Raw genomic sequence first — 20,433 nt, forward strand, 5'->3', positions numbered from 1 at the left:
TGCCTCAGAGTGCTGGTGAGAGAAGAGTTGTTTCCCGGGAGTCCTAATGACTTAATTACGATACCAACAAAAGATACAGAGGCAAAACCTACCATCTGTGATGGACTTTACAGAGAAGAATTGACAGAAAGTTGATCTATATCAACGAGACGCTTAAAGATGGCATCTACATGATGTAAACGCTTGAAAAACAGTTCCATTGTTATCGCGCGCATCACGACCACAGACAATGTGACTACCTGCTCTTCTGGAAAATTGTTACGTATCGGCAATTATACACGCTCTCTTACATACCGATTAGTGTTATAGACATTTACAAGATTTTCTAATGGAGCTCCAAATGTATATTAGATAATATTATTATCTTTACGTACGTAATTTGTTTTTTGTAATTTTATCAACATGGATGTTGGTTATGGAGCCTATATTAGACTTACGATTATTGCAGTATAGTGAAAATGGCTGTGGAGTCTGTTTATAAAGATCCATGTTTAATTCACGAAGTTTGCTCTACGTACCTACGATAGTTCATTTCGGTCCTACACGTAAATGTGTGGCGTTAGAATTGTAACTGCTGCCCCTCATTACATGATCCTCAAAATTTAGGAACTGAACGTTTTTCTTCTTTGTTACTTACAATTGTTTGGTGGTTTGGTTTTTTTTTTTTTTTTTTTTTTTTTTTTTTTTGCAAGTTGCTCCAGTGGGATAGCACTATAAAAAGACAAGAGTTCCAAGATAACAAAAAGGCACGACACGATTATACATATTTGTACCGTGTAACTTCTTTTAGCAACATGATATAGTAAAACAAGTAACTCAAATTCATTGCACCACATTTATTGGTAATCCAGGTACATAATCAATATATTCCCTTTATGTTTAATAGAATAATTAGTAATTAGCTTTGTAACGATTTCTCCTTCCTAAACGTCTCCCTTGACACCGTTCATTTTTTGGTCCTGTGTTGAACGCTTACTCCTATGAGAAATGTTCTAGGTTCTGTCCCCAGCTGGCCGAGACAAACTGGTTTGATAATTGGCAGTTTCTCCTCCTGCTAAGCGCTCAGCCCAAATAGAGTTCGGTGTGCTGTTTGGTGTCTTTATGGGCATGCTTCAGTGAGATAGCACTACACAAAGAGCAAGAGTCCACTATGGCAAGAAGACACAACCTCACTTTCACACACGTAATACATGGCATACGAGCCGTCATAATATGACCATAACTGCTAGAAGGACGTTAAATGTGTAATCAACCAACCAAAACAAGTGTTGCTTGATGATAGTTCTAGAACCAAAATCACTTTCATTGAAATATAATTTTTGGCCTTTGACCTCGAAGTTAAGATACAAGTCAGATACCCACACAATGACGGTAAGGGATGATGGTATACTGCTGTCTTCAACAGTTTGCAAGCAATGGTCCAGAACAACGACTTAATATATTTGAATCTTGTACAATAAAGGTTAATATATATATATATGAGCTGATATTATACAAATATTTCATGGGTTACTGTGCTCTAGTTCATAATATTTAACCCGAGGTGGTGGTAATCAACAAATGTTATATTGCACGAGGCCGAAGGCCTAGTGCAATATAATATTTGTTGATTACCACCACCGAGGGGTAAACATTATGAACTAGAGCACAGTAACCCATGGGATATTTGTTTTATTACATAATCACCAGTTTTCAGTTAAATATTGTTAAGCGAATACGACAATCACTTAACAAAATCTCAACACCGTATCGTACGAAGAAGCTTCAAATCCTATTGAAGATTGACGTATAGCACACGAGCGTACGTCAGGTTGTAACTCTGGTTTGGATATGTCTTATTGTCTTCTTTCACATTATTAGACCTACATGCAGCCTTTTAATTCAACACATTTGCCGTGTTCGTCCTCTACTCGATAAACGTCTACATGTCGTGCTTGACTCTAGATCTATAACGTTAGCGCGAAATTGAGCGTGAACCTTTGTGACGTCATAATAAGTAACTCACTGTTACGCGCGATTCCTCGGAAGTTTTCTACAAAACTAGACAACGACACCGAGGTGTTCCTAAAGCCGTGCAATATAACATTTCGAACCGTGCAATAACGTTTCCATGGAAGCGTGCAATATAACTTCGAACTGTGCAATATGACAAGGTTTTATTTAACGGTTGGGATAATAGTTGAAAATGTAATATTTCCTCATATATATATTGGTGTAAACAAATTATGTAATAAACTGTATTATCAATTTATCATGCTAAGTACAGATTTAATGTAAAGTGAAACGACGTTACAGGTATTGGTTAAAACGTTTTCTTTTGTCAGCGAACCATAATAGCGTTTCAATATATGATTTCCTCTTGTTTAATAATTCATTTTGATACAGAGAGGCGCAACATTCTGAGGAAAGCTAACGTATTTGGCCGAAATATTACGATTATACACGAGGAAGAGGATAAAGCCAATGGCATATTTTTTTTTTAACTTTTCAAAGTACCAAGACTTTCAACTGCTGCAGAAAGTTTTCCTGTCGGAAGTAGCCATATCAAAATATTGAATGTGTTTCTACCAACTTTATTTAATGCTTGCAAATTCGCGAAAAATCTTATATTTATGAACTCCATAAGATATACGCTTATTGTTTGCAGTGCAATGCATATGGTTGATCAACAATGGCAGTAGTTGAAATAAACTGTACGGCAAGCAATTAGCAGCTTGTTCTTCTATGGCTTTATCAAAGGAGAAACTCTAAAAAAAGTCTTGAGTAATTCTTATAAATTATGCTGAAATTTGGAAGCTGCGGGACGACTGGTTAGCCCATTGAGTGGATGAGGTTTGTTGTTCATTGGCTACATTTTTCAGTGAGAAAGCATTATAAAAGGACAAGATTTATCCTACATGTTACATAGGGACACCAACGCCATAATACCGCAGCCTACCAAAACATGGTGAAACATCCTAATATGGCCCTAAACCTAGTAAGCTAAACCACAGCAAGTTTACAACTTTTTACTTACAGGGGTTCATATAGCTTACGATTGTTTCTTGTCCAATCTGAGTTCAGTTTTGATGTGTGTTTACAGAAGGCGTTAACCAACACATGCATTGCGTGTATACTGTAGTGATACCGATATATTCCACAAACCTTTGATTCTATAAAAAAAAGTTACACGAACGAAATTCAGCATTGTAGCAATAACGTTTATCGTTTGTATTAAACCTAAGCTCGATCGTTTCTACGTATTGTATGTAGATAAAAGTATGGACGCTATAATTAAACATTAAATTAAGCTTACCTGTTGGGCACACATCTGCACAGTTTTCACGGTATTTGAACACACTTTAATCCGTTTTAAGGACAGCTTCAGAATCTGTTATCACACGGATGGTCATGGTCCACACAGATCTCTGTGGAAGAGAGATTCAGAGGTAAATTTACTCCATAGGCTTTTTATCGTATAGACCTAGGAGAACATGTCTTATTAAATGTTTTCTGGCCACGTGCTTTGACAATGGACGCAGCGTAGTACTGTAGTTGCGCCCCCTAATAGGTGTACCCGTCACGGCTGTCAATATTATGGTACATGTTGTCTTATTACACCGCTGTCTACCCGTGTAAGAAACAATAAGGAAGTACTGAGGTGTATCGATAGACCGACATCATTATCTCATCTGATCTATATATCACCCACTTATGTGTATAATATATACATGTAGACAGAAACGCATGTGTTTATTATGGTGTCCTTTGTATGCTAGTGTATACAGGCACGATTGCAATACTGATGGAAGCTCACATTAAACAAAAAAAGATTGACTTTTACAAATTAAAGTTGTCATTTTTATTTCTTCAATATGTTTTACTGTTATTTTTTTTATTCCAATGGTTGTCATTAAGTTAAATGAACCAACATGTCATGCATTACAATTACGAGGTGCAATTTCTCTTGTTTATACATTAATTACATTTTAGCCGTTCGTTATGATACATCGCACTGAATTCTATGTATAAAGCTGTAAAAGATTTTATCGTTTAGTGATATCTTATAAAAATATTATTCCCTACATTTATTTTAAATCCTTTCAGCTAGATTTGCGGTTTGACGGTGTCCATTAATGACTGATCAAGGACATTAAAATCGTGTTGGTTTTTTTTCGTTAGAAACAAAACTATCTATTCTCATTTTTTATAACCAAATATTTTTTATAACCAAACAAGAAAAAATATCAAGGCTATATGCTGTTCACCAACTTTTTTCGCGGCACCTCAATTTCACGATTTTCAATTTAAAACAATTTAGCAAAAAATAACATTCGCCTATTGGAAAACAATGAATTGGAAACTTCTCTTACTGACATCAATAATTTAAATAATAATTCCTGGATCGCGAAATTCGCGAAGTAAATCGCAAACAAATATATTTGCTTTATAATATTTTCTGAACATTGAAGTACACGTATTAATTAAATATCATTCGAAGGGCCTGTGATATTAGGACTAAATGCACAGATCGTAACTAAGTCCCTGTGAGTATCGACTGCTTGGGTAAACGTTACCTTTCCATATCACGGATAATTAAATTCACATTAGATTATATTTCTAAATTTACTTTAGATTTTCTTTTTTTAATTTTGAAAATATCATTATCTTTTTGTTATAAAAACGACATATGTTGCCTGAAATTCTAATTAATATGGTGAATTGCTTTACGTTATTGATTTCCATTTTCTGTATTTAACGACGGCGGACTATGAATAGACAGGATAACAGATTAACATGTGTGCATTTAAATAGGAAAGTTATTTTCGATTCCAAATTCATATATACGTCATTAATTATAGAAAGTCGGTGAGACCTTGCGCAACACTTGACCAGACAACCGATATTTCTTGGAAAACTTAATACGAAGCAAGGAATTATCATAATTCAGAAATCCTGTATCGAATTGATCAGATGTCGGTGCTCATACGGAAGAATCGAATTTCAAATAAATTGAAATCCAATACGTGTCCCGATACTTTGTGTTACAACGCTTATATTTTAAGGAAGCAATTGTTCTATACATTTCTCTTTCTTATATTCAGCACGTAACTCGATACGCTGCCCCATTAATTCCATATTCCATGTACAATACATGTAATTTTTGCTCGGCTCCAGTTTGACGCGCATATCTAGAAGGCGGCTACGTTTCGTTACATCTGACGAAAAATCTCGATTTCTGGATAAAATCTAATACCATAACTCCGAATTGCAATATATGATCTACTGAGTTGTGTCTACCGTATTATATCGGGATCAATGTTTGGTATCTTGCCTTTGTGTCTACATTAACCGAGATGTCGGACAGATATAACAAAGAAGAACAAATGTCTGAGCTAATCAAGAGGTGATTAGCTTTACTACTCAGGATGAATTCAAATAACATTTCCTTTGCAGAAAAAATATGTGAAATATATCAGTATCTTAAAAGACACGATCCTCCTGTGTGAAGTGCGAGCGTATTTTGGGAAATTTTACGATCAGGCCCTACCTGGAGGGCTTTTAGGCTAACCAGATATGATTTTATTTGTTTGTTTGATTAATTCACGTCCTTTTACAAGCCAGGGTCACACGAGGACGGCCTCCCATGTATGCGGTGTGTTGCGTGTATGAAATGCGTGGTACATATTTTGAGAGACTGCAGTATATCTGTGTTGTGTCTTCTTGTATAGTGGAACTCTTGCTATAGTGCTATAGCACTAAAGCATGCCGCCGAAGACACCAAGCAACACATCCCACCCGGTCACATTATACTGACAACGGGCGAACCAATCGTTCCATTCCCTTAATGCTGAGCGTAAAGCAGGAGCAGAAACTACCACTTTTGTAGACTTTAATGTGTCCCGGCCAGGGGACAAAACCCAGAGCCTAAGTCACAGGTGCTAACGCTTAACCGAAGGCCAACTGAGAGGTGGTGTCAAGGGAGACATTAGGAAGGATAAAGTTAGGTAGGAAGACGAGAAAAGTTAAGATCAATTTTATTGAATGTATAAATGTACATATTGCATGTATATTTTTGGTTCATACAAAATAAATGTATGCAAATACAATATTTTTCAAAATATGTGTACATTGCAGGTTCAATGTGTTCTGTTCAGTTTTGTATATTTAATTTGATTATATAGCACTTTGACTCGAAATGTGAAAAACACATACAATCATGCATTTTAATTTTGATTCTTACCCAGAATATAATCATTATTTGATATTAATCTGTTTCTTTTATCAATAAGAAACTGTCATTAACTTATTGTGAAATACCCGCTAACATCCATTTGAGAAAAAAACCCCATATGATTAAAAACTAGACGTTCGATATCTAAAGTAATCGATACAAATTAATAGGTTAGTGCGCAGTAGAATTGCAACATTTCAAGTTCAATTTCTTTATGCAAATGTACCAAAAATAAAAGTTTCATAGAAAATCACTGCTATTTTAGGATGTTAAACCCATCGATTTTTTCCAGTCACATAATTGATTTTTAGCAAAGTATGCAAAATATGCTGTAGGGGCACATGCTTCTGATTTAATTAGGCATTCTCGTAATATGTGGAATTATCTGAAGAAAGATTTCAAACAGGTGTGTTGTTGTTGACAAAAATGCCGAAATACCAACAATACTGTGAAGGCATTTGTATTAAAGTTGGTTAGTTAGTTGATAAAGTTTACGTCATATTTACTGCCTCCCTTGTATGCAATGTGTTGCGTGTGTGAATATCTTTTTGGGAGGCTGCGCAATGTTGTGTCTCCTTGTAATAGTGATATTTTTTGCCCTTTTTAAAGTGATATCTTACTGAACACGCCGCCAAAGACATCAAACAACACTCCCGCCTGGCCACATTATACTGACAAGTAGCATATTCCTTCCGAGCACAATGAATGCATACACGACCGATAAGGGAAAGATCGTCTTTGAGTGACTTAAAGCGCTCTAAGCATAAAAAAACAAAGCATTTCACACACTGAGACATCAATAACGCTATCCGTTGGGTATTTAGTATCATTGTTTTACCACAAACACAGACGAATTGCATGCGGGATATATAAACAAAACGAATATCGGGAATGTATATTTCATGACTGTGCTTACTGATCGATGCCTGGTGTTATTTCCCTAAAAGTAATGTTCTTTATCAGATATAAGCGGCAATTATTTTGTGTTTTGTCTTTATCACACGGTAACCAAAAAAATACATTAATTTTGTTAGCTGGATTTATTTTTAGCCCAAATGTGTATTTAAGTAACTGCGGGGACAGAAATCTGTCTATTACAATGCAATTAAGGTTCTAGGAAACGACGTTAAAATACCGCACAGACGAATTAAAACCGGGGAAGGTCTATCTATCTTATAAAACAACCAATTTAAGATGCTGATATACTAAATGCGGTGTTATGTGAAGGTATTAAAGCTTATATAAAGCTATCTGTTAGAGTAACGACTGTCGAAAGTGATAAATAAAACACATTTCACCCATTGTTTATTTACAAGGACGTTTAATGTTTTCTGCTGTTATCGGCTTTCCGTTACATACATTTTAATGTCGACTGGTGAATGATCACAGACAGAAGTTTATGAATACCGATAAAAAGTATCTTTATCTCTGGATAATTTAGTAACCTAAAATGCTAGTACCTACGTGTTTTTTTTGTTTTTTGGTTTTTTTTTTTTGGTTTTTTTTTTATTTTATTTATTTATTTATGTGCTTTGCGTTTTTCATGTGGTAAAAGATTTTTACATTGGTTTCTTTTATATGTAAAGCTCTCACGGAGTCACAATACAACCATTCCACAGTCTCCCAAATGACTAACACTCACCGTACACAGCAATGATGTCTATTGATAGGATATAGTACGAGAAGTGGAACAAAGTAAACCATTTACATCCTTCACCTTCCTTCAGCATTTGTATTTGGACTCAGCACAGAAGAATAGTTTGTAGGAACCAACACCCAAACCTACATCACAATGGCGAACTCGAGGAAATTAACACAGGAAGAACACAATACTGTAAACGTTGATATTTTCGTGAGTACATAATTTCGCGATTTGCATGCAAATAACTTTCACGGTGTTGTTATTTTTGCGAAATAATACACTTTCAGACTTTAAGCAACAATGCTCATATATATGTACAAAATATTATGTGCGAGGGAGTTTTCTTGATCAAGCGGCCTTCACATGATTAGCGTAAATTTCCTCCTCACGAAAATATCCTAGTATACAGTTGATAAAGTCTCACATTTAGTCGCCTTTATGGATTCGATCATGGTCCACAATGGCGAATGAGGTTATAATTATAACGCGTATTTGCAGGACAAGTCCGTGTGACCTTTTGTCTTTTAATTTATATATACATCACCGTACTATGATTGCTTTGATTTTGCCTTTTACCTACAGAATCATGCAATGGTTACTGGTTAGTCTGTGAACTCACAGAAACATGAACTAACATAGATAACGGTAGTTTGTTTAAGCCATCTCATGTTACATCTCGTACCAGCCCTGATCAGAATGCACGTGCAAATGCATAAGGGCGTCAACAACATGTTGTCAAAATCAACTTCAAATTAAGTGACATCCCGAGAATAACATCATTATCGTTGGTATTTTCTCTTTCTTCCTGTAGTGGCATACTCTAAGTAACCCCTCATTTATATGTTAGATCTTATTTACTTTGCTATTTCATATTGATAATTACATAAGCTATAGTCTTATTATCTAAATATACTTGGTGTGGAGTTTTTATGGTCGCTACGTGGGCTATCATCACCTGAGAGCCTAAGCAGTAATGTCCAACTAAATTAAGTGTCAAATAACGTTCTTTAAAGTATAAAAAGGTTTCTCTTTTGTTATCCAGTAATCAACAAAATGACCGTAAAAGTACAGTGCTTCCTTGAGACAAGTACATGTGCTTTCACCATTGGGGAAACCCGAACGCACCGTCATCATGAAACATGTTTACAATATGTCGTTATTTTCCGCATTTATGCATTTGGGTGCTATATATATAATACAAAAATCTCAACATCCTGCTTTATCAATAAGGGTTTGCTCTTCAGAAACCGGAAGTGCACAGGAGGCCAGGACTCAAACTGATGCGGGCTAACGCCATACCATATGCATGCCATCCATGTTGTTGGGAGGTCGTATTTGTTTCTAGATAAAGAGACATGAAGTCATCACTGCCAGAATACGATAGAAGGATATTGTTTTATTTTTCAACGACAAAACTAGTCATAAATGAAACTGGAAGTATGGATCGACCACTCAGAGAGGCGTTTTAACAAGAGCAGTAGTGCCTAGTTTCCTACAAGAACACGAACGTATATGTAAGATGATTGGCTGAAAATGAACTTTTAATGTCTTATGACTGAAAATGGTAATTAATTATATAATGGTATTATTAATAGTATTTATTGCATATCGTACAACTAGCTGATGATTTGGCAATGTATTGTGAACCACGGTAGGACAGAAACACTTTTAGAAGTATAATTATACAATAGAGGATAGTAAAATAAAGCAGTGTGCACTCAAAAAACTGCATGTTTAGGGCTTCCAAAGTAAGGAAGTTCGAGGAAACCAAATTGAAAAGAATTTTGTTTTACAGCCTCAAGTCACTGTGCAATCTGTCACTCCACACTAACAAGAAGGTATAACAGTTATTTATAGATCTGCAGCGCGCGCATGCCTCCGGTCATTTAAGTAAACAGATAGCAATGACAAAGTTTTTGTGTGTGTGTGTGCAACTCGGGGCTGCAACTCGTCCATCCAATCGAACAGCTGCTTGTGTAAGTGTCGCCACAGGCAATTGAAGTTGGCGCCACTAATCAGTGCACCAAAAACCGCATGTGCATCTGTAGGTGTTGTTGCCATCATGGCAGGTGTTGGTATTTTAAAGATTTAACTTTCAGGTAACATTGTAAAATGACTTTAAATGTGAGCTTTTATCTTTCCCTTATTCCTAGCTGAGTTTATTTGAGCGCGCTAAAGCAGGAGCAGAAACTATGATTTTTTATAGACAGAGGTATTTTATCAAGAGGACAGAAATCAGAGCCTTTCTTATAGTGGCAAGCGCAAATAATTAAGATGGTGTTGAGGAAGACGTCAGGAAAAAAAAGATAAGATTCCAAATGTCACTTTGTACGACTATGCATCTAAATTCGGTCCAGTAGTCCTGCTAATAAGCTTTCAGCGTAAAGGGAGACGGGGTGACTGTTTTATCTATTGCTGGTATACAGTGACCGGGTAGGGTGTGCTATTCGGTGTCGGTTGTATGCTTCAGTGAGATAGCACTATAAATTGCACAAGCGGTCCGGTTAATATTGAATAAAACATTATAAAACAGTATTAGAAATCGCATGTTCATTCAGGGTGGGTCTTATTGGCCTTACTATAAGGAATTTAATAGGCATTAATCTAATAAGCATGCACTGCAGGTAGGGCGTTAGAATTGTACCTGCTGCCCCTATTGCATGATCGTAAAAGGCGACTAAATTTAGGATCTTATCTTTTCTCTTCTTCCTAACTGACTTTGCTCTTAAAAATATACAAATTTTATTCATTTTACATCGATTACGAAACAAGTTATACACTTTATGTAAATCACTCTCGATGGCCCGGATGTGACGCGCAAGGGATGTTAGAGTGGGAGGAAACCGGAGTGCCCGGAGAAAACCCACGTGATCGGGTAGGTGACCCCTACCCTTTTCATGTCCATGCCGGGGATCGAACCCCGACCGGCTAGGTAAAAGGCTTAACCACTACACCACCCGACCACCCAGACGTTGTTCTTCTTAACGTCTCCCTTGACACCGACTCACTTTTGGCCTTAAATTTAGCGCTCGCCCATGTGAGGTAGTCCCCTGGCCGAGACTAAAAAGGGCAACAGTTCCACTATACAAGGACACAACACGAATATACCGCAGTCTCCCAAAACATGCACCTCGCACTTCACACATGCTACGCACTGCATACACGGTAGACCGTTCTTACATTAAACTAATCAAACAACAAACAAACAAAAATCTAATAAACCAAGCAAACAGACCTAATTGTGGTGAAGACTTTTAATAGAAGAAAACAAATGTACAAAATTTAATGTAATTGTTTCTAGTTAATATTGCCGATCGTTGGCTACTCCAATACCTATACTCTATAGGGATTGTTAAGGTCATCATCACAGATCCATAGTTATAACACCGTGTGTCAGCGCTTGTAAAGGCAACGCCGTTCTTTGTGACAAATAGCAATCGTTTTCTTAGAAATCGATCGATCTCTATTTCAAATTCAATTCGTGTGCGTGTTCTTAAAATTCAGGTCGCCGGAATACATGTAAATTAATTTAGCAACATTGGATTGTATATAACCTTCTGACAAAGAAATGACGTGCGTGTTTCTGGTAAAACAAGGAAATGACGGCTAGAATTTTCAGAGGATATGATTGTATTTGCCTAGTTTCCGTTTAGTTACTCAGAAATTCCGTTTGTTTCTTCTTTATATCTTCGCACGATTCCTTTGTATAATTCGAACTGACTTCTATTGCGGAATGTCTTTGGATGAAAAAATAAATATGGTGAAGGGTTTATATGCATGCAAGGTATTGCTAAGTTGGCAAATTACTAGACGTCGCTGGGAACGCATATCTAGACTCTTGGACGATCTCGTGTGTATTCTTAGCAACACACTACCGCCTCTATAAATTACATAACATCGTTCATAACGGGAAGTTATAGTAATGAGAAAAACGGAGAAGTGATCGTAAGTAGAATCTGGAAAAAAGTACTTAAGAGTTCGAAATTAGCCAAACAGATTTAAGGCAGAAAAATCATCACTATAAACGTTCACTACAAAATATCCGCTTGTTTTAATGTTTAGTTGTTATACTTGCACACAAATACTGCGTTGAAAGTACGTGTCATGTGAAAACGCTGCCGTTTTTAAATGGATGTTTGATTTGCCATAAAATAACAAGCTTATTTTGTTCCCGACGAAAAAACAATGTATCGGTTACGAATGGCGATTACTGCTTTATATTTACACTTGCTAGGCTTGGTCACTATACGCTAATACTAGCCGATTTTGTTTACCATAACTGCATGGTAACATTGAACTTTGAACTTGCGTAAGGAAATGTTCTGTGCAACGTAAAAGGACTACTTTTTTTTAAAAGAAAAACATGGCTTTGTTTACATTTTGACGAAACATTACGTGTATATTGTTGTTTTTCATAGAATTTTGGAAAAATGTAAACAATAAGAATTTAATCATGTGTATTATAAAACATGCACCGCTAATAATCCACGTGTTGACAGTTCCGCGTCACCACAAATACATTGTATCCATCGAACACAAGTGAATTTGTTTCATCTATCGATGGCGATATGGATCTAAGCGTAGATTATATAATCACATGGCTCCCAAGGATGATGGAGCAATTCCTCTAAGAATATAAATGGGGCGCTAACGCGCCCATAGATATATTCTTTGGAATTGCTCCATCACATGGTAACATAAAAACTATCCAATCCCTATATGAAAACTTTGACAATGATATCAAATACACCACACTGTTATTTTCATCAGAAGCAAATGAGCAGTATAATATGTTTACACTAAGGAGATATGTTGGTGATGCTAGCACTCCGTGTGTTAGCGATGGAGTTGGCTGATCACATTATGCTATTCAATGCGTCCTTCTGACACACGTCTATTTGATTGATATGCTTTTTGGTATTGGGAGAACTGATAATTTTATTTGATATATTTCTTTTTATTTTCATAATTTATTCAAAATTTTACCGAAGAAAATTAACGTTATCGCATCGGTAATCGCCATTTTAGTAAAACATGACCTATGTGAATGCCATCAAATTGAAAAAAAAGTTGTGTGAAAAAGACGATTCTAAAACATAGTCTGAAATCGTCAAATCAATATAAAGTATCACTAAATGTCCGTGTACGATATATCACCAAGGCGAAAGTCTGGTTTTTGCAAGAAGCAAATGTAGCTTGTTATAAATACAGATTACAGTTTTTTATTGAAAAAATGTGCATGCATTAAAATAATCAGCTCAGGCCACCAGAGAAGTTGTTTTGTACGGCACAGCGGAGTTTAGTATTGTTTATCTCCACTATTGTCAAAAACCATTTGAATTTAATTAAGTTTATTGTAGTTATAGTTTACCATTTGCTAATAAATATTCCTTCCGAGCGTAATCGAGATTTTAAACGTTAGTTATAAGATAGGTCCACCTAATGTAATTAAAACATACGCTTATAGGATATGTTAATTATAAACAGGCAAGGTTAACGGAACGCTTGTTTTGCATCTTATATTGTAAATGAAGACAAAATATAGGGGGTGCTTCACGGATAGTTTTAATCATATACATTCTACAGGTGTCTTTATAATAAGGTTTTGTTTATAAACGCTATTCGCAGAATTATTAGTTTAGCAAAGGTGACTTACTATGCGTTACACTTACAAATCTATGTTAATGTTATGTATTCACACGTAAAATTCGTTTAAATGGTTTACATAAATTAATGACACACAGTATTAAGTTCACGTAGGAATGTGCACGTCACCCTTCAAAATGCATGTCATACATAGATCAATGTTATACACGGGAGGCCGTCCTTACATGATCCTGACTGTTAAATGGACGTTAGAATAATCAGATAAACAAAACAACATCTTCTGGAACACAGTCTTAAAGATCATACTTGTAAACAAAATAAAATAAGAATCCTTAAAAACAAGAAAGCAAGCTGGTGTGCTTGATAAATCGAAACAAGTAATGGATAGTAAGCATGTTTACGTACAATGATAGATAACTAAATGAAATAAGCAGATAACTTATAATGAAATATTGCGACATATGTTCTTTCACACCAATGCACTCGTCATATTCAATTACCCAAAGCAAGATGTGATTTATAAACAACTCAAATGTCAATGTCAAAGTCAGTGAATGCCAACAAACCGACGTTTCAAATATGTCCCCCGGTCATTTAAGGCGGGGAGGAATGTGTACATGCGATGTGAGGTATGTTGTTCCTGGGAACATGAAACCCGATAATGTAAGCCTTAATTATATAATCGAATTGTGTTATCAGTGACGCAGCTACCTAAATCAAAACATCACGTCTGTAGGTTAATCTGCGTGTCGTCATTGATCTGTGAAGTCGTAAATCTGTCGTGTTACAATAACCACACAATTACTTCACATGCCTTACAGGAGACTAATATGATGGTACGCACAATTTGATGAATTAAAATTCGAAGATGTTTTTTTCGTGTGTCGCACAAACGATCCCTCATTTGAAATACCAATACTTATCAAATGTACTTTAAAATTGTCGAAAACATGTTTTTAAGATTTTGATATTGATACCAACTAATAATTTGCAAGACATTACAATATATGCACGTCTACAGACCATACAGGGGCGTAGTCTGCCACACTAATGTAAATAACTGTTAAATAATATTCCGAATTTAATGCTGGTATTTTTCCATTTAAATGATGACACACCATACTGGAAGCTTCGGAACCTGTTGATTAAGTGTCGACTATTCTTTTATGCATTTTGCTGACTCGCATTTTAGCGTGGAATTTAATTTAAAGCTGATTGTTTAGCGCATTGTATTTTGAAAATAGAATGGTAATGGACTGCTGGGTCCGGTTTTAACTAGGTCCTTAATTTTTTAAACTAAAGATCGTCTACAGTAAAACACGTTATAACGAACCCTTTGAGGCCAACTTTACTTCTTTAAAAGCATAGTTCGTTATATACATATTACAAAGAGTTTATAGGAACTTTGTCGGTGAATTAAAATTAATATGTTATCACAATGATTTTGTTGTAAGTGTGTTCGTTACAATCTGTTTTACTGTATAGTGAATTTTGTTAAGTTGAAAGAAATCCTATATTTTAGGACTATTCCTAACTTTTGACAGGCAATTAACGTCAAATTCAAGTAATGAGTGATTGTTTTGAACTCTACATGCCAACAATGGCAAGAGAGCGAATACACAGTCATTATTTACATATAGTCAAATGATAACTTAGTGAATTCAAATGCACTTTTCTACCTGCATCTCCTAACACGATTCCAGAAACGAAGGCAAGCATTTTGTTTTGAACTTAGTACTGTGTCTTTATATGATTTGAACAAAACAGCAGGTTGTATGTAGAAGTGTAGCGTAGACCTGTAACTTAATGGTAGAACTATAAGATCTTAATCAAAACCAAACATCACATCAATTGTCTATATCGCGGGACGCATTCAGCTTTTACCTGCATTCGAAGACGACATATTTGTCCTAGGTCATGTTCTTTCCTCGCCCACAAAAACCGTAATCGTAACCCGGATGGTTTTGTGTAATTAAGGTTTTAAATTAGAATCTGTAGATTGAAATAAAAGAACTCGTGCATTATTTTAGTGATCAGGTCTACAGTTCCGTACTGACTGAACTTGTGTTCCCAGTGTTGTCTTGTAAATGAACAATTAATATGAAACCAACTTGTTCGCGTGCTTCACGGCAGTATACATTATTTCATGTTCTATACGGTAAGTAGATCATATCTCTTCCCTAAAACCGGTAATGAACGCACCTCCTGTCGTGTCGTAACTACATAACCAGTAGCAAAAGACGTTGGCGACAGCATCGTCTTCTCGCGTACAAATTGAATTCATTACAGAAACAGATGATGATTTTTAATTATCCATCGTAACGAACCAGGAATTAGTTGAACTAAGTCTATAGTCTCTTCATCTATTAACCGCTTCCTTTCGAGTAAATTAATTACCGATCTGCTAAACTTAATCGGAGTAATTAAAGCAAAATGCTTTAAAGCCTGGTAATTAGGAAACAAACGAAGAAATGGACCAATCGTGATTTGATTAAAAAAAACAATAAATTATGGGAAGCCAAGGCCTTTGACCATGAGTTGAATGGCGAATGTCATCACCGAAGCAGATAACGATTTTGTTTCTTGAACTCAAAATGTTCTCTCCTGTTGTTTTAGTACAAATTTTGATAAGTTTATACTTTTCACAGTTTATCGACTTTTAGTTTGGCTAATTTTATCAAGGATGTATTCTGTCTGCATATCACAGAGTTAGCTCCCTTGCGTGAAGGTTTCCATTTTGACATTGTTATTTTGTCATTTTGTGAGCGCAATATTACGTCGTTTTTCCTCCGAAAAGTATGACGTTACGCTTGCAAACACATGTGTTACAATCAATACATACCAGCAAGGGCACCTCACCCTATGATATACAAATAGAGAATCCAGAATGTTAAGGTCAGCACTGAAGTGGACTTAGGAGTTAATATTTGGCGAGTGAAGCGAGTGATAAAGTTGTCGCGAAGCCTTGTGAATGTACATTAAGTCCTATAACCTCCATATGGCCACGTCTGTCCCTCTAACGCCACATGATCCAATTCAAACAATTATCTGGTATGTCTGTATGTTGAAACCTTACAACAATCAAAGTGGTTATAAATAGAACTCCAGTATTCTTGCAATTCATTTGACTGAAATACATTTTCGGTTTTTTATTATTTTTTTTTATTTTCTGTCTTGTGTGCAGTTCATGGCATCTTTTTTAAATTTGGTTTCCGCCAAAATCCTTATCAATTTCTCCTTTTGTCTGATGCTGATTAATTGTATTTTTGTCGACTTGGTGGGTTTCTATGATTTATACTAAATAACCTAAATTATTTTCAAACTAACATGCAAGCTGATAGCATGATGTAACATGAAGATTCGCTAAACGTGCAATGTAGCGGTTAATATCATCGGTACAAAACCGATGAAAGCAACTAATTAAAAATTACTGTTTCCCTCATTATGAACAATACAAATCCTACTTTCTCCGTCGTAGAACGGTCTCAAAATATAACTTGATATTTTAATGTTTAAAAGATGTTGATTATTCCCTGCTAAAACTCTTCTACAATAACTTAACACCACTGTCTATTTTCTATATGGTTCCATACCAAAATCTTGCATGGCCCTTTCTGTTTGTCGTAATTTCATATTGGAACCATGAATGTACTCACATGAACTGCCAAATTAAGTCTGCTTACTTGATAAGAGAGTAAACCTTCCCACCGGGGTTTGTGAAAAGCTTTTATAAATTATTTTCTCATCGCAATCCTGACTCTGAAAATAACATCAAAACATTTAAAATTCAGTTTTAGGTTTATATTTAGACAAATCAATTCGAAGTAGTACTGCATTGGGAGTGCTAAACTTAATTAACCTTCCGGCACGTGCTACGTGGCTGCTGCGGTACAAAAATGAAGCGCCTCTGTGACCACGAGTGCAGTATATATAAATGCTGATTTCCATTTGAATCTTTGTATTAACCAGGGAATTATTTTTGTTACCTTCCAGTGCTGGTTATGAAATACCAATTTATTTACTAAGACATTTTCATATAAAAAACAGCACAGAACCAAAAATGTAACTGTTGCTTTGAACACCTCTAACGAAGACGATTATTGATTACTTTTGTAACGAAAGTGAAATACCACATTTATTTGGTTACATATTTTATGATGCGAGTTTCTATATTTCCGAAACTTCTCTCTATTGTAATGTAATAAATCAATTTTGCTTGTAACATGTATTTCCATTGGCTTAAAAATTTATTTTATCAGCCCAAAGACATAGATAATGCTTCATCAAGAATTTATTTGAAAATACTAAAAACCTATTTTGATTATTCATGGGAATCGATTTAAGACATAACGATACAGAAATACAACAATTCTGTGAAGAAGCAAACAATACCTAAAGGATCTAAAGTGATACAAGAATCCCTTTGGTCGAACTCATTTAAATAAAAAAATACACCATTTTGCTCATAATGTTGAACATGTACATATCCACTATCCATGCCTGTCTTTACCATACGAACCGGCAATAATCCTTCCTTCTAAATATGTTTCGAGTTATTCTTTAACAGCTTAGGTCAAATAAAGCGTTATCATTATTTGGACATCAGATAAAAAGAAATCAATTAACCATCATTGGGTATTTCGTGTGTACTTTACTGTATTGTGATGAACGATCAAAAGATGACTGTCAAGTGTTGTACCGCAGTCTCCCAAAACACACACCTAGCACATAATACACGCAACACACCGCATACATGGGATGCCGTCCTTACCTGACCCTGGCTGTTATTAGGACGTTAATTAATCAAACAAATAAACAAAAAAACAAACATGAAACTAATACTTATGTTTATAATGGGTGAGCCAAATATAGTTAAATTAATGTATGTAATATAACTGGATTTGGATATTTTAGATACTGAAGACCAATTAATTTTCACGCGCAGTTATTATTGCGGCGATAAGAAGTCGCATAATAAATCGGCGGAAAAAAAACAACTATACGTACAAAAGAATGTTTTACCTGTGATTTGCGAAGTTAAACCGCCCTGATAATATCGTTGGTCGTGTTGGCCTGTTTTAGTGTTATTTTGATTTGCTCCATTGATTCTTCTTTTAAGCTTAATTTTCTAAACGCCAAATACCTCGAAAGCATTAGTGCCATTAAAACAACTTACCTGAATCATAACCGAGGAATATTTGGATTATCTAAAGACCACTTCTCCTGTACACAATGTGTTTGTGTGAATCTGTATATTTTAAGAGGCTGTGGTATGTTGGTGTTGTGTCTCTTTGCTCTGTTTGAAGTCTTGCCGTTTTATATTTATCAGTACTACTGTGACCCTTTCCATGGTTGATATGCTTCGTCACCTGTGCTGTTTGGCTTAATGAACCTAGTGATTGTAACGTAAATCAAATTCCTAATATGTCTCTACTGATATCTCTTCATCGGGTTAACGTGATGTCTTCAACTCAGGCGCTTTATCGACATATCTCTTCTAATGATCAATAAGCCTTTTATCTAATTTTCAATAACGTAAGCGACTTTTTATCACTCATTATTGATTGCTTTGAAGAACATGGCTATATGAAACATTTGCTATGAAAGTAATTGAGGTGTAAAATTTGATAAAGCATTACACAGAAAAATAATTATATATGCGGAAATAAAAAGTAGACAATCTCTTTTTCCGAACCATATTCCCGTTCACTTCCCGTTTTTATTGAAGGTTGGGAAGTGCAGGGAATTAAAGAGGGTATTTAACTGTCATTTATGGCAGACATTATTGCTTCCGGCACACTGAAAATCCGGATGTAGCAACTGATCAGGTAATAGACGGAACCGGAATTTCATTCAGCGAAATCCGGAAGAATAGAAGGAGAAATCAGAAATCTAGATGAAAGCTTGTGAAATTGTACCACTGTTGGTTATAATTACGGTCGAACATCTTACTGCATATGCGCAACGTTCAATTTTATTTTGCCACGAAAAGTAAATTATCTTTGACAAGAATGGTGGAGAAGGATAAAATTAAAATCGTAATAATTCCAAACCTGTATATCAAAATTACTAATCTTTACGTGTGTGTTTTGAAGAATTATCTGTGACATGCATTTCTTTTATTGATTCGTTTGTGGAAGTCTGTCTTAGCTTTCAATCAAATAACTGGAGATCACAACAAACTGGTTACATTTATGACGAAACGATGTTGCAAGTTGTTTCTCTAGGACATGCCAGATACGATGATGATGTAAAAGGAAGTTTGGTCTCATTGTTTAAACTGTAAAATTTGATATTCTGAAGCTTGTATACATTTAATCTAAAACACCTTTATTTGATATTGAATAGCAGATTTCACTGAATGCATTGGATGTCAATTTACGTAATTTGTTATTTGGCAATAATATGATGAAGGAAAAAGGAGGAACTATTAGATCAAATCAATGTTAGTGAGCAGTTGTTTGTGAACAAAAGAATATGTTTGGCACTATATGTATATGTAACAATAAAAAAGTATGTAACTCGATGTTAACACATTCCTAAGACATTTGTTTAGCTTGGTTGTGTGGTTACGTTACGTGTAAAACAATGGTTAATTAATTAAAAGTTGGTTGGTGTTGGCGATGGAAGAAAGACAGACAACGCATCTAATGAATTTCAAAATTGCCACCTAGACGAATGATACCAGTATGGGCAGTTGCTTGGTAATGAGAGTATCTCGGTGGTTTTTCCGCCATTTCCTTAAAGTACCCTTACTCTTCATAGGATGTAAAATAAAAACAAATGCAATACTCTAATTTTATGAAGAGTGACTAAATTTCCTTCTGATGGTTTGCATGAAATATCTATTTTTCATCTCCTTAATATTGGCCACAATTCGTTTACCCATCAGGATCCCCTAGCATTCAGAACATTAAAAATCATTAAAATCCCGCGAAGTTTCTTCCCCGCAATCATCACTAAGAAATCC

General features: G+C 35.4%; 1 protein-coding gene across 2 annotated transcripts in view; it reads right to left on the reverse strand.

The window, feature by feature from the left end:
• Positions 1-20,433, reverse strand: part of LOC138335044 (5-hydroxytryptamine receptor 4-like) — a 122,111-nt gene that overhangs the window by 91,941 nt on the left and 9,737 nt on the right. Inside the window, exon 2 of one of the 2 annotated variants that reach the window (XM_069283944.1) lies at positions 3,296-3,407. The gene's annotated coding sequence lies outside the window, so the exon portion shown is untranslated. Of the gene's footprint in view, positions 1-3,295; positions 3,643-20,433 lie in introns of those variants that run through there. The other variant, XM_069283943.1, reaches the window with a different exon arrangement.

This window comes from Argopecten irradians, chromosome 11 (assembly GCF_041381155.1).
Source record: "Argopecten irradians isolate NY chromosome 11, Ai_NY, whole genome shotgun sequence".
Lineage (NCBI taxonomy): Eukaryota > Metazoa > Mollusca > Bivalvia > Pectinida > Pectinidae > Argopecten > Argopecten irradians.